This window comes from Peromyscus maniculatus, chromosome 6 (genome assembly GCF_049852395.1).
Source record: "Peromyscus maniculatus bairdii isolate BWxNUB_F1_BW_parent chromosome 6, HU_Pman_BW_mat_3.1, whole genome shotgun sequence".
NCBI classification, from domain to species: domain Eukaryota; kingdom Metazoa; phylum Chordata; class Mammalia; order Rodentia; family Cricetidae; genus Peromyscus; species Peromyscus maniculatus.
This window is the reverse complement of record NC_134857.1, coordinates 33617389-33630198: the sequence shown is the minus strand read 5'-3', so window position 1 is coordinate 33630198 and position 12810 is coordinate 33617389. Positions and strand designations below refer to the sequence as shown.

Below are 12810 nucleotides of genomic sequence, written 5' to 3'. Positions count from 1 at the left end.
GCTGAGTGTGACCCTGAGTTTCTGATCCTCCTGTGTCTACTTCCCTGAGTGCTGAGATTATAGGCCCGGGCCACCACGCCTAGCTTATGCCTCGCTGGGGATGGAACTCAGCTCTGTGCATGGTAGGCAAGCCCTCCACCAAATGAACTGTGTCCCCAGTCCTTAGTGACATATTATTTAATTTCAGTGCTCCGTGGTTTATAACAGAATGGGATGTGTTGCAAAGGAAGCTGTCTTAATGTCAATGACAAACAACATCTCCTTGAGCTCTGCCGTAACAAAGTGCCATAGACTGGATGGCCTAAGTAGCAAAAAATACTTTTTTATAATCTGGAGTCTAAAATATAAAATCAAACTTCCATATGATTCTGTTTCTGGTGAGGACCCCTTTCCTGGCTCACAGATGGCCTTTCCTTGCAATGTGTTCAAGAGGTCTCTCTGTCTCTGTCTCTGTCTCTGTCTCTGTCTCTCTGTCTCTGTCTCTCTGTCTCTGTCTCTCTCTCTCTCTCTCTCTCTCTCTCTCTCTGTGTGTGTGTGTAGTTAGGTTTTATAAAGCTTCTAATCCTTCATGAATACAGTCATGGTGGAGGTAAAGATGTGCAACATGTGACTTTTGGGAACACACACTCAACCTCTTTGACCATGTAGTTCTGTGTTTGAAATCCTAGGATACAAACCAAACAGGAACTGAGGATGGCTGGGATCAATGTCGCTGAACACTAGGTCCCTTTTACCCTCTTTACAATTCTACCTGGTTTTCACAAGGACATCGTGTAAATCAGGGCTTTCTGTCAGAGAAGATGAGGAGTTTGTAATGCTTGTCTTTTGTTTTTATTTTTTCTAATTAACTTATTTTATTGGTGTTTTACCTGTATGTCTGCTGTGTGAGGGTGTTGGATCCTGGAGTTACACACAGTTGTGAGCTACCATGTGGGTGCTGGGAACTGAAAGCTGGTTCTCCAGGAGAGCAGCCAGTGCTCTCAACTGGGAGCCATCTCTCTGGCCCCTCCTGACAACCTTATATAAACCTGTGTCACTGTTCACCTCCAGAGGGGCCTTTGCTCCTCTGTCTCATCATTTCCTCTCTTATGATTCCTCCTCTCATTCTGCTTAAAAAGTAGTTTATTAAAAAAAAATTAAAATTGCTGGGCAGTGGTGGCACTCGAATTTAATCCCAGCACTGGGGAGGCAGAGGCAGGCAGATCTCTGTGAGTTCAAGACCAGCCTGATCTATAGAGTGAGTTCCAGGACAGCCAGGGAGGGGTACACAAAGAAACCCTGTCCAAAACAAAAATTATGTTTGTTTATTTTTTGTTCATGGCATCCACGTGGAGACCAGAGGACAACTTGCAGAAATCAATTCTCATGTCTACGATGTGGGTTCCACAGATCAAGCTCAGGTTGTCAGGACTGGGGACTGAGCCCTCTTGTCCACACTCATTCCACTCTAAAAAAGAAAAAGATGTATTTATTTATCATGGGTACAGTGTTCCTCCTGTATGTATCCTTGCAGACCAGAAGAGGGCACCAGATCTCATCACAGATGGTTGTGAGCCACCATGTGGGTGTTGGGAATTGACCAGGGTCCTCTGGAAGAGCAGCCAGTGCTCTTAACCTCTGAGCCATCTCTCCAGCCCTCATTCTACTTTTTAAGTCAGAAGAAAACTTTATAACATTCAATTATTAGGCTACATCATATCTTTTCTGTTTAAACATTTTACCACAGTGTGCCTGTGATTACTGTAATAAATTCTACTGTTACGATTTTCAACATGTATCTTGGATTTGATTTTTAAAATTCTTTATTTTGGTCTACGGCAGGTCACTCCAAATTCGTCCTTAGCATCGTAACATTATCCTGGTGTTACCAACACTGTCCTGCTGCTTGGTGGTGGTGATGTTTTGCAGTTTTAAATTATGATAAAAGTGGGCTGGAGAGATAGCTCAGAGGTTAAGAGCACTGGCTGCTCTTCCAGAGGTCCTGAGTTCAATTCCCAGCAACCACATGGTGGCTTACACCCATCTGTAATGAGATCTGGTGCCCCCTTCTGGCCTGCAGGTATACATGCAGGCAGAACACTGTATACATAAGCAATAAATAAATCTTTGAAAAAATATGATAAAAGCAAGAATAAAGGTCCAGGTATATCTGCTTTGAAAAGATTAGTCAAGTGCTAGTAAGGGGTGAACATTGAGCCCTGTCTCTCATGGATTCTGCTCTGCAATTGAGGTAACTCTCTACCGTTGACCAGTCAAGATGTCTGATGGTTTTTTTTTGTTTTTTTTTTTTTTTTTTTTAAGATATATTTATTTATTATGTATACAGCATATATGACTGCAGGCCAGAAGAGGGCACCAGATCTCATTACAGATGGTTGTGAGCCACCATGTGGTTGCTGGGAATTGAACTCAGGACCTCTGGAAGAGCAGGCAGTGCTCTTAACCTCTGAGCCATCTCTCCAGGCCCCGTCTGATGGTTTTTTTAACCTTAAGTTTTATATTTTTTTTATTACATTTTGTGCTGGTTAGTTTTTTTTTTCTTTTTCTTTTTTTTTGGTCAATTTGAAGCAAGCTAGAGTCAAGAGAGAGAACCTCAGCTGAAGAGGTCTCTGCCCTGTAAGCAAGTCTGTGGAGGCATTACCTAGATCACATAGGCTAGCTGTAGGAGGGCCCTGCCCCTTGTGTGAAAGCGGGCTGAGCAAGCCATGGCAGCCTTCCCACATGGTCGCTGCCTCTGCCCCTGCTTCAGCTCTTGCCTGGGCTTCCCTTAGTGATAGACCACGATGAGAACACATAAGCTAAATACACTCTCTCCTTCCAAAGTGGTTTTGGCCGGAATGTTTTAATACAGCAACAGAGAAGCAAAGCAGGACCCATTTACTTCTGGTGAGTGCACACTTGCCACAGCAGAAATGTGGAGGTCAGAAGACATCTATCTTGTAGGACATGTTTTCCCCTTCCACCACATGGGTCCAGGGGATCACACTCAGATTGTCAGCCAGTGCCATTACCCAGATGACGAGCCATTTCACTGGTTTCTTTTCTTTTCTTCCTTTCTTCTTTTTTTGAGATAGGGTCTGCACCAGGCACATATGTGATACACAGATGTATCTGCACCCACACACATAAAATACAAATAAACTTTACAAAAATGAACCCAGGTGGATGTGTGTGTAGGTTATATGCAAGCCCTTTTATTTTATTTATTTTAAAATATATTTTTACCCTTTGAGAATTGCATACAATATAATGTAATCATATCCATCCCCCAATTCCTACCAGATCCCAACTTCATGTCCTCATAAAAACAAACAAACAAACAAACAAACCCACAGAGTCCAATTTTCTGCTACCCATATTCCCATGGGTATGGGGCCATCCACTGGACGGTGGTCAAACTGCCAGAGGCCACACCCCTAAAGAAAACCGTCTTTGTCCCCCTCCAGAAGCCATCAGCCATCAATAGCTCCCCGATCAATAGCTCCCCAATCAGGGGTGGGTTTATTTTACTTTTTATTGAGACACAGTCCCATGTATCCCAGGCTGGACTCAGTCTCCCTGTGTAGCCGAGGACGAGACTGAACGCCATGCTCTACCTCCCCACTCCGGGGACAACACGTGTGGGCCGCCCACTTTATATAGCAGTGGGGATGGACACGGGAGCTTCTCATTTGCTGGACTAGTCCTCTCCTGGCTGAGCCGCGTGCCGAGCCACTGTTCATTATTAGGGTCTTGGGTATCCCAGGATTTGGGGAGGTCTAAGAACCAATTCTCCGTAGATGTGGAGGGATGGACAGACTGTACGTGGGAAGACAGACTCACAGAGCGGATACTCAGAGCATCGAAGATGAAGTCATATTCACCTGGAGCCTCACTGATGCTCCTCGGTAGCCGAGGTCTGCGATTCCAGTTACTTGGGGATTTGATTGTGGTTGGTTTGGTGTGTTTTTTGGTTCAGGAAAGCCTGCCTACCCCTTCTTGCTGCAGGTGAAAGTTGTTCTTTTCCACGGCCTCCAGCGGCGTCTTGCAGACCGACTGGAACCAAGCGATCAAGCCCGGTTCTCTCTCACCGGCGAGTGTTCCGGCTGCGTGGCTGTTCCTCAGGCATAGCAGACGTGCCTCTGTGCCTTTGTACTTTCTGTTTCTTATGCCTGGCACACGCTACCATTCCAGGATTAAGTTTACCCCTCCCCCAAGAGTCATGCCAGGTAACGCCAGGGATGACTGTGGACACTAAGTACTTGCTGTACTTCTGGTGTACTTTACGACCGCAGTGTGGCAGCTGATGTGAGGGAGCGCCTGCTGTTTTCCACACTTTACTGTTGAAGACATCGGAAGTCACCGCGGAAGCGGCGCAGGTGGGCTCCTGGCTCGGGTTGCACCACGCTTCTTCACCCCTAAGCCCGGCCTCTGCAGCAGATCTCCTCTTTTCTGTGCTTTGCTAGCCAAACTAGGTCAAAGGTGGTTAGTTTCCATCTTTGCCATCTCCTTCTTGGCACACTAAGTAATATTAGTAATTGTTAATAATTTCTTTGTGGCCAACTTGACTATAATCCTTATTTGTTCAGCCCAGCACTAATCTAGGTGTTATTGTGAGGTAACTGTAAATTCCGAGGACTTATACAGTGCATGGATTTTGGGGAGAGGGAGTCATGGCGACTGATCTTCTGGAAGGGGCTGACTTAATCTGCCTTAAAAGCAGAACTGGAGTTTCCATGAGGTCTGCAGCTTCCAGCCTGCCATCTGCCCTATGGATTTTGGACCTGCTTAGCTGAGCCACGGTTACGTAAGCCAAGTCCTTGCAATAAATCTCTCTTCCAGTCGGGTGAATCTGTCTGGTAAAATCCTGGCGGATGCAGTTTGTTACAGCTGGCTTCTAATGGGTCAGTGTCTTCCCCATTTCCCTCACACTAAAGTCCCACCCTTGACTTTCTCCAGCGTACCTTTAAGAATCTTTCAGAATTCCTCAAGTTTTGAATGTGGTCACACTTGCATTAGGTCCAGTTTTCGATTGGATCATGAACCCTGTGAGAAATGAAGGCATTTCTTACATAATCTGTAAAACCTCAGACTGACTCTCACTGAAGCGGAAGTGGATTTACTAGGAAAATAACGAAGCCTATGCTACAGAACTGTCCTCTCTATCCCAACGTTTTTTCCTTCTTTTTAAAATTATCCCCCACCCCACATATGCTTTCTCTGTGTAGCCCTGGCTGTCCTACAACTTGCTCTGTAGACAGGCTGGCCTCAGACTCAGAGATCTGCTTGCCTTTGCCTCCCAGGTGCTGGGATTAAAGGTGTGTGCCACCACTGCCTAGCCTTAAAAATATTTTTTTCATACAGTATATTTGATCATGTTTTTCTGCTCCTCGATCCTCTCAGATGCTCTCTACTTCCCTACCCCCCAACATTATGTTCTTTCTCTCTCCTTCAAAGCAAAAATAAACGAACAACCCCCCCAACAAAAACACCAAAATCAAAATTAAAACCAAATAAGCAAAAGACTAAGAAGACAAGAAGATACCATACAAAACAAAAAATCCACAAAAATGCAATTGAGTTTGTTCTGTGCTGACCAACTACTCCTAGAGTGTGGTTGATATACCCAGCGACACTCCATCAGATTAAACGTATTTTCAATATTATGCTTTAGTGAAATTTACTTTACAATTTAGTTCCAAAGCCTGCCTCATGCAGTTGCATTATACTCTTATCAAGGATGAAGAGACCGATCATTCTGTTGATCATTAATACTTAATTTTGCCTATTAACAAAATGAATGAGTGAAGGAGAGAGTCTGTGTTTTGCACACAAATGACTAACCATAAGCACTGACGTTCCAACACCTCTGTGACGTATGACATGGGTAACTGGATCATATGGAAGAGGACCCTCCTCACTAATTTCCATAGTGGCTAGACGGGTTTACATTGCCACCAGTGGTATATAAGCGTTCCCTTCGGTCGTTATTCATTCTTGCCATTTTTTCTTTTAGATTTATTTTATTTTATTTTTTATTTTTTTGGTTTTTTGAGACAGGGTTTCTCTGTGTAGCTTTGCACCTTTCCCGGATCTCGCTCTGTAGACCAGGCTGGCCTCGAACTCACAGAGATCTGCCTGCCTCTGCCTCCCAAGTGCTGGGATTAAGGGTTATTTTATTTTGTATGTGTGAGAACATTGGTTCTCTCCTTTCCTTTTTGTTTGTGAGCCTAGCCTTTAACGGCTGAGCCATCTCTCCAGCCCTCTCCTTTCCTTTTTACATGGGTTCCAGGTTCCAACTCAGATCATCGGGGGTGTGCAACAAGCTCCTTTACCTGAAGAACCATCTCAATGGCCTGTCAGTGAGATTTGTAATCTACTCTTTCACCCAGAAGTCACTACACTCTCCAGAACAGGGGCTATTTTAATTGAGGAGTCTTGACTTCAGCAGGCAGAGGTGGCCTGGCTATCGATATGTCTGTTTAGAAAGTTTCTTTCCCCAGAAGCAGAACAGATACGGTCATCGGTAGTGATTTTCCCCATGAAGAAAGGCTTACGTTCTCCAGCAGTGGCTGCCTCTCTCCTTCAGTCCGGAGGTGGGAGAAACCCCTGCACAGAGCTCCCTCAGTGATGGCCGAGGACGGAGATGGATGGCTGTGCTCTGCCATGACCTCAATGGCTGTCAGTCCTGTCCTGCACTCTGACAGCGACACAGTTGTCGTAGGTGACTGCTCCCACTATTCTTTTAGAGGCCCTGTGGGCTGTGGGATGCAACCATAGAGCCGTGACACAGGCACCAAGGGTCCCCCAGGGTCCTCTGTCGGCGTCTGAGGGGCTGTGTGAGGTGACACCATGGATCTCATCTTCTGAGCTGGGACTGGTGGCTCACGCCTGGAATTCTAGCGCTAGGGAGGCCGAAGCCCTGGGACTGTTACAAGTTCCAGGCTGTTCAGGCTGAATAGTGAGTTCGAGGCTATCCTGAGCTACACTGAGACCTTATCTCAAGAAACCAAACCCCCAAACAGACAGACAGAAGCCCCCAATCACTATCTGCTTTTCCCCTTTAGTTATGTAACACTGGCACTGACGTGGACTTATTTGTACTCTGGGGTCAGAGGCCTCAGATCTTCTCACCATCTGCCGTGTGTGTGTGTGTGTGTGTGTGTGTGTGTGTGTGTGTGTGTGTGTGTGTGAGAGAGAGAGAGAGAGAGAGAGAGAGAGAGAGACAGATTTTCCTTACCCCAAATTCCTTTTCTTTCAGTTCACACATGCCTTTTTAAAATTACTCTTATTTATTTATTTATTTATTTAGGTTATTTGAGACAGGGTTTTTCTGTGTAGCTTTGGTGCCTGTCCTGGGACTCGATTTGTAGACCAGGCTGGCCTCGAACTCACAGAGATTCGCCTGCCTCTGCCTCCCAAGTGCTGGGATTAAAGGCGTGCGCCACCACCACCCAGCTCTTATTTTATTTTTTATTGAAACAGGGTTGCAACTGCAGCCCAGGCTAACCTGAAACTCACTCTGCGGCCCAGCTGGAAAGCATCCTGCTTCTGCTTGGTAAGTGCTAGGCTTGAGCCCTCATGCCTGACTTGCTCTCATCTGTCAGACAGTTTCATTAGGTAGCCCAGGCTGGCCTGGCACTCAGGCTTCCTGCCTGTCCTAATTTGCTTTCCATTGCTGTGATGAAAGGTTCTGATGGAGAACAACTTGGAGAGGAAAGGATTTATTCAGCTTATACGTTGAGATCACCCTTCATCATTGAGGGAAGTCAAGGCAGGAACCTGGAGGCAGGAACTGAAGCAGAGTCCGTGGAGGAGTGCTGCTTCCTGGCTTGCTCTTCATGGCTGTTGCACCTGTTTTCTCCGTCCCTCCCTCCCTCCCTCCCTCCCTCCCTCCCTCCCTCCCTCCCTCCCTCCCTCCCTTTCTGTCTCTCTCTTTTGTTTTTTGTTTTTTTTCGAGACAGAGTTTCTCTGTGTAGTTTTGGTGCCTGTCTTAGAACTCGCCATGTAGACCAGGCTGGCCTCGAACTCACAGAGATCCACCTGCCTCTGCCTCCTGGGTGCTGGGATTAAAGGCTGTGCCACCACCACCGCCCGGCTGCACCTGTTTTCTTATGCTACCCAGGACCATCTGCCCACGTGGTGACAATTTCTGGGCCCTCCCACATCAGCTATCTCTCAAGGAAATGCCCTACAGACTTGCCTACAGGCCGATCTCGGAGGTATTTTCTCAACTGAGACTCCCTCTTCCTCGATGACCCTAGCTTGTATCAAATTGACAGAGAGAAACAAACAAAAACCAAACCAGCACACTGCCTTAACCGTCTGTGTGCTGGGTTTAGAAGTGTGAGCCACGCTGCCAGGCTTTTGTGTGTGATTCGATCCATGCAAAAAAGTTCCTCTTTTTTAATTTTTGTGTTTGTGTAAGCTCACCTTCTCTGTGTACCTCCCATGTGCATATTTGGAAGCAAGGCGTTGTCATGATTCACCACAGTGTTGGTCACTTGTGTTTGCTAAGTTGGCAGTGACAGGGTTCTTATGTTTATATATGCATATATAATTTATAAAACATAAAATGTAAAAAGCACTTGCTGTTTGTCCAGAGTACCAGGGTTTGATTCCCAGCACCCAGGTCAGGTGGCTCACAACCAACCACCTGTGACTTCAACTCCAAGGGATCTGACATCTTCTGGCCTCCTTAGGCACCCTTGTTCATGTGGCGTTCACTCACACAATCACATACACATGGAAAGAAAACAGATCTTTAAGACTCAATTCTACTAAGAAGTAGGTTTAATTATGGGGTTGCATGTGCCCTCTGTGGGCTTATTTACTGGATTGCTGCCTGCACCCCAGAGGATTACGACTCTGCCTTTCCCAGTAACTGCAATAGTTCTCCACACGCTTCCTTCACACATGACAGAGTGTGGCTGGGTTCAGTCTTACCCAAGTGTTGTCCAGGGAACCACAGGTGCTGTGACAGCCTGTCACCGCACCCCTCCCCACCCCCCCACCCCCCACGTCCTTCCTACTCCCTCTTCCACAATGTCCCCCGAGCCTTGATGGGATGACACTGGTGTTCTGTTGAGGACTGAGCACTCATTTGAGTCTGTGCATTAACTGCTCCTACTGGAAAACTAAACTGCCTTGACCAAGGTTGAGACCCGCGCTGTCTAAAGTTAGGATCACAGTTATTTAGAAATCAGTTTGACGTTTAGCAAAACAGTAGTAGGTGCTCCACTCGGGCCTATGACCTCCCCAGCTGCGGCTTTTTGACCACGTTACAGAACTAGGCATGGCTTTCCTCTTGCAGTCAGAAAGCAGTCGATTGCCCCCATAACATTCTTCTAGGTTGCATCCGTGGGCACACCCGACCCTGCCCGGCAGTCACTATTGTAGCATGCAGAGTCCACTGCCGGAGAGGACCATCGATGTCTTTTCTTCGTCAGCCACCTGCACAGAACCTTGGTGCTATGGAAGCTAGCTGTCAGGGAAGAAATGCCCAGGTCAGTTCCAGAATGATTTTTTTCCCCCTTCTTTAAAGATGTGGGTCTCAGGTACCCAAAGCTGACCTTGAACTCCCTATGTAGCCAAGCTTGACCTTGAACTTTTGACTCTCCTGTTGCTATTCCTGGAGTGTTCCAACTACAGGCCTGTATTACCATGGCTGGTTTATGTGGTATTGGAGTCCTACACAAGGCTGTGTGTATGCTGGACAAATAAATATTCTACCAGTTGAACCAGCTGCCCAACCCTCTGCTTTCTTAGAAATTCCCATAACACTCAAGGGCAGCACCCACAATCCTTTTCATTTTCACTTTAAAGTGAAAGTTCCTTTCTGAGCCCAGGGAAGAGTCGCATTTCATCTCTCAAGTGTTATGACTCCATCTTATCCCTGGACGAACTACTTTTTTATATCATTTATTTGTTTAGATAAAATGGGGCTGTTTTTTGGTTGTGTTTAGAAGCAGGGTCTCATGTAGCCCAGGCTGGCTTTGAATTCCCCTGCGTAGCTGAGGCTGGCCTTGAACTCATGCCTTTATCTCCCAAGTGCTGGGGTGATAGGAATACTGGGCTAAAATGTACCTTAAAACATCCAGACTTTTCTAAGTGTCTAGAGAGAAAAACACTCCTTTGAGAATTCCAAGTGCTTAAGAACCTATACGATTCCAAATTCGCATTTGCCCTGACAGCTCCCCTGCGTTAGAATGGAGGTATCATTTTAGTAGATCTTATAAACCCGTGTCTAAGTCCACTTTCCAACTCTGTCTGTCCACACTAGATGTCACTGTCTACCCGGTGAATCACGGAGCTAAGCATTGTGAGTTAATTAGGCAGGAAAGCTGTTTGGGAAATGGTTCAGAAGCGGCTGCAAAAACATATTTTCAATTACTTCCAAATAGAATGTTTTCCCTGACAGTTTGCAAAGAAGCATTCATTATTTCTCTGGGAAAAAGAAACCCTTCAAAAGCCATTATAGCAAAGAGGAGTAGAGTTGGCGACAGCCTTTCTCCCTAAGGCCTGGGAGGGCAGGCCGGTGTGTCAGTGGTGTGGAAAGAGGGCGTGCCCTCCAGGTTTCCTCAGCAGCAGGGGCGTGCTGCCACCCGGGACTCTCACCGACACCCCAAAGGGGACCCCCTCAAGAATGAAGGAAGCTTCTGGGACTCTGTTTCTTTTTCTCCCTTTAACCGGCATTTTCCATCAGGGAGGCTGTGTGTGAATCTGCTAATTGGATGGCAAAGGAGAAAGAAGCCGGAAGCGTGACCCCTTCGGAGAGGAAATTCTTTACTTGCAGGATTTTGATGACAAAAACAATAAGTGTTTCATGGATGATGACCCTGCTCTCCTTATTCCACACGAAGACAGAAGAGACTTAAAACCAACTTAAATTGAATCTCACCTCCAGTGTTATCAAGAGAGACGGCTTGTTAGAGGTCTCTAGGCTAACTATGCCTATTACAAGGATTTGTGTAGCAAAGACAGGCTCCAAGAGCCTTGAGGTCTGCTCTGTAGCTGTGTGTATGTGTGTGTATGTGTGTGTGTATGTGTATCTATCTATCTACCTACCTATCTATCTTTTTTTGGGGGGGGAGCAGGGTCTCATGTAGCCTATGCTGGCCTCAAATTAGCTATGCCAAGTGTGACCTTGAATTAATTTTCCTGCCTCCATCTCTTAAGTAATGAGATTCTAGGTGTGCATCACCATACTGAGATTAAAAATATATATATAAGTCTTATTCTGTGTCCTAGAATAATGGCCAGGAATTTACTTTGTATCATGGACTATTTTTGAACTTAGGGTGATTCCCCTGCCTCAGCCTCTCAAGCACTGGGATTAAAAGTGTATGCTACCACACTAGAGCCTCATGAGTAATTATTTTCTTTTTTTCCTCCTCCTTCTTCCCCCCTGCTCCTCCTTTTGTTTTTCTTTTTTTTAAAAATTTATTTATTTTATGTGCATTGGTGTTTTGCCTGCATGTGTGTTTGTGCGAGGGTGGTGCATCCTCTGGAACTGTAGTTACAGACAGTTGTGGGCTGCCATGTGGATGCTGGGAACTGAACTCAGGACCTCTGGAAAAGCAGCCACTGCTCTTAACCACTGAGCTACCTCTGCAGCCCTTGTCTGTCTTTTTTGAGACAGGGTCTCCCTATGTAGCTGTGGTGGGCTTTAGCTCACTGTATAAACTAGGCTGGCCTCAAACTTGTGAAGACCCTCCTGCCTCTGTCTTATACTGCTGCAGTTACTGGAGTGAGCTACCATGCCTGGGTCTGATTAGTTCTTTAGGCTAAAGACTGTAGGCAATTGCCTTTTTGTTTTCTTCCTTCCTCCCCACCTCCCTCCTCCTTTGTTTGATTTTTTGAGACTGGTTTCTTTATGTAGCCTTGGCTGGAATTAATTTTGTAGACCAGGCTGGCCTCGAACTCACAGAGATCCGCCTGCCTCTGCTTCCTGAGTGCTGGGATTAAAGGCGTGCACCACTACTGCATGACTTGTCTTTTTTTTTTTTTTTTTTCTTTCTTAAGGACAACTTACATTTTATCTATCAGCAGCACACAGACATTCCCGGGTCTTTGCACTTCTGCCTTGGAACTTTTTAGTAGTGACTTTGGGTAGGTTAGGAGTCTTCCTTGTGGGAAACAGATTTGTGTAACACCAGCCTTAAGATAAATGCCCTAGCAACTTAGTGAAGGAGTTTTTATATTAGATCACAGGAAGAGTAAATACACGATAAAAAGTAACAGCATTATCTCTGGCTCTGCGTTTACTACATTGGCGATAGCTTAGTTTTAATTACCATTATAAATACTTCATAGTCTACTAATAAATGTCTTGCAGTATATTCAGGAAAATGCAATAAACTCTGTCAGGTGGGAATTCACTGGAGTTCTTGGCTTCAGAATCTCTGCCAGAAAGAAGGATAAAACTGCCTCTTTTTGCAGGTAAGAATTATTGGAAAGACTGATAAGGGAGTGAGTTGTGGCTAGGGTCTATAATCATCATTGCCACCAGGACAGAATGTGGAGAATAAGCCCGCATATTAATGTGTTGCAGACATGAGGTCATGCCAAAGCTTACCAAGAGCTGTAGACACAGCGCTTAGTGGAAAGATGGAGTCTACGTTAGTTAGATCTTGCTTTTGAGGGGAGGGGACTTAAGACATTGTTTTTAGTCGAGTGAGCAAAATATACTGGCACAAAATATTCAAATTGGGAGACTGAACAGGTTTGGCAACTGAGTGTGGTGGTATACATCTGTAATCTTGGAATTTAGGAGGCTGAGGTAGGATTTTGAGTTTGAGGCCAATCTACAGAGAATGGCTGTCTTCAAAT

General features: G+C 45.7%; 1 long non-coding RNA gene across 3 annotated transcripts; it reads left to right on the top strand.

Moving 5' to 3' along the window:
- The first annotated feature begins 4078 nt into the window (after nucleotides 1–4078).
- Nucleotides 4079–11801, top strand: LOC121830132 (uncharacterized). Of its 3 annotated transcripts, none has more exons than XR_006073088.2 (4): nucleotides 4079–4358; nucleotides 7465–7537; nucleotides 9331–9485; nucleotides 10685–11801. It is a non-coding gene; the product is annotated as an uncharacterized LOC121830132 (long non-coding RNA). The 3 variants fall into 3 exon arrangements; XR_013052050.1 differs by having other exon boundaries at nucleotides 8105–9485; XR_013052051.1 differs by lacking the exon at nucleotides 4079–4358 and adding an exon at nucleotides 6253–6703 and having other exon boundaries at nucleotides 8105–9485.
- Nucleotides 11802–12810: the final 1009 nt, after the last annotated feature.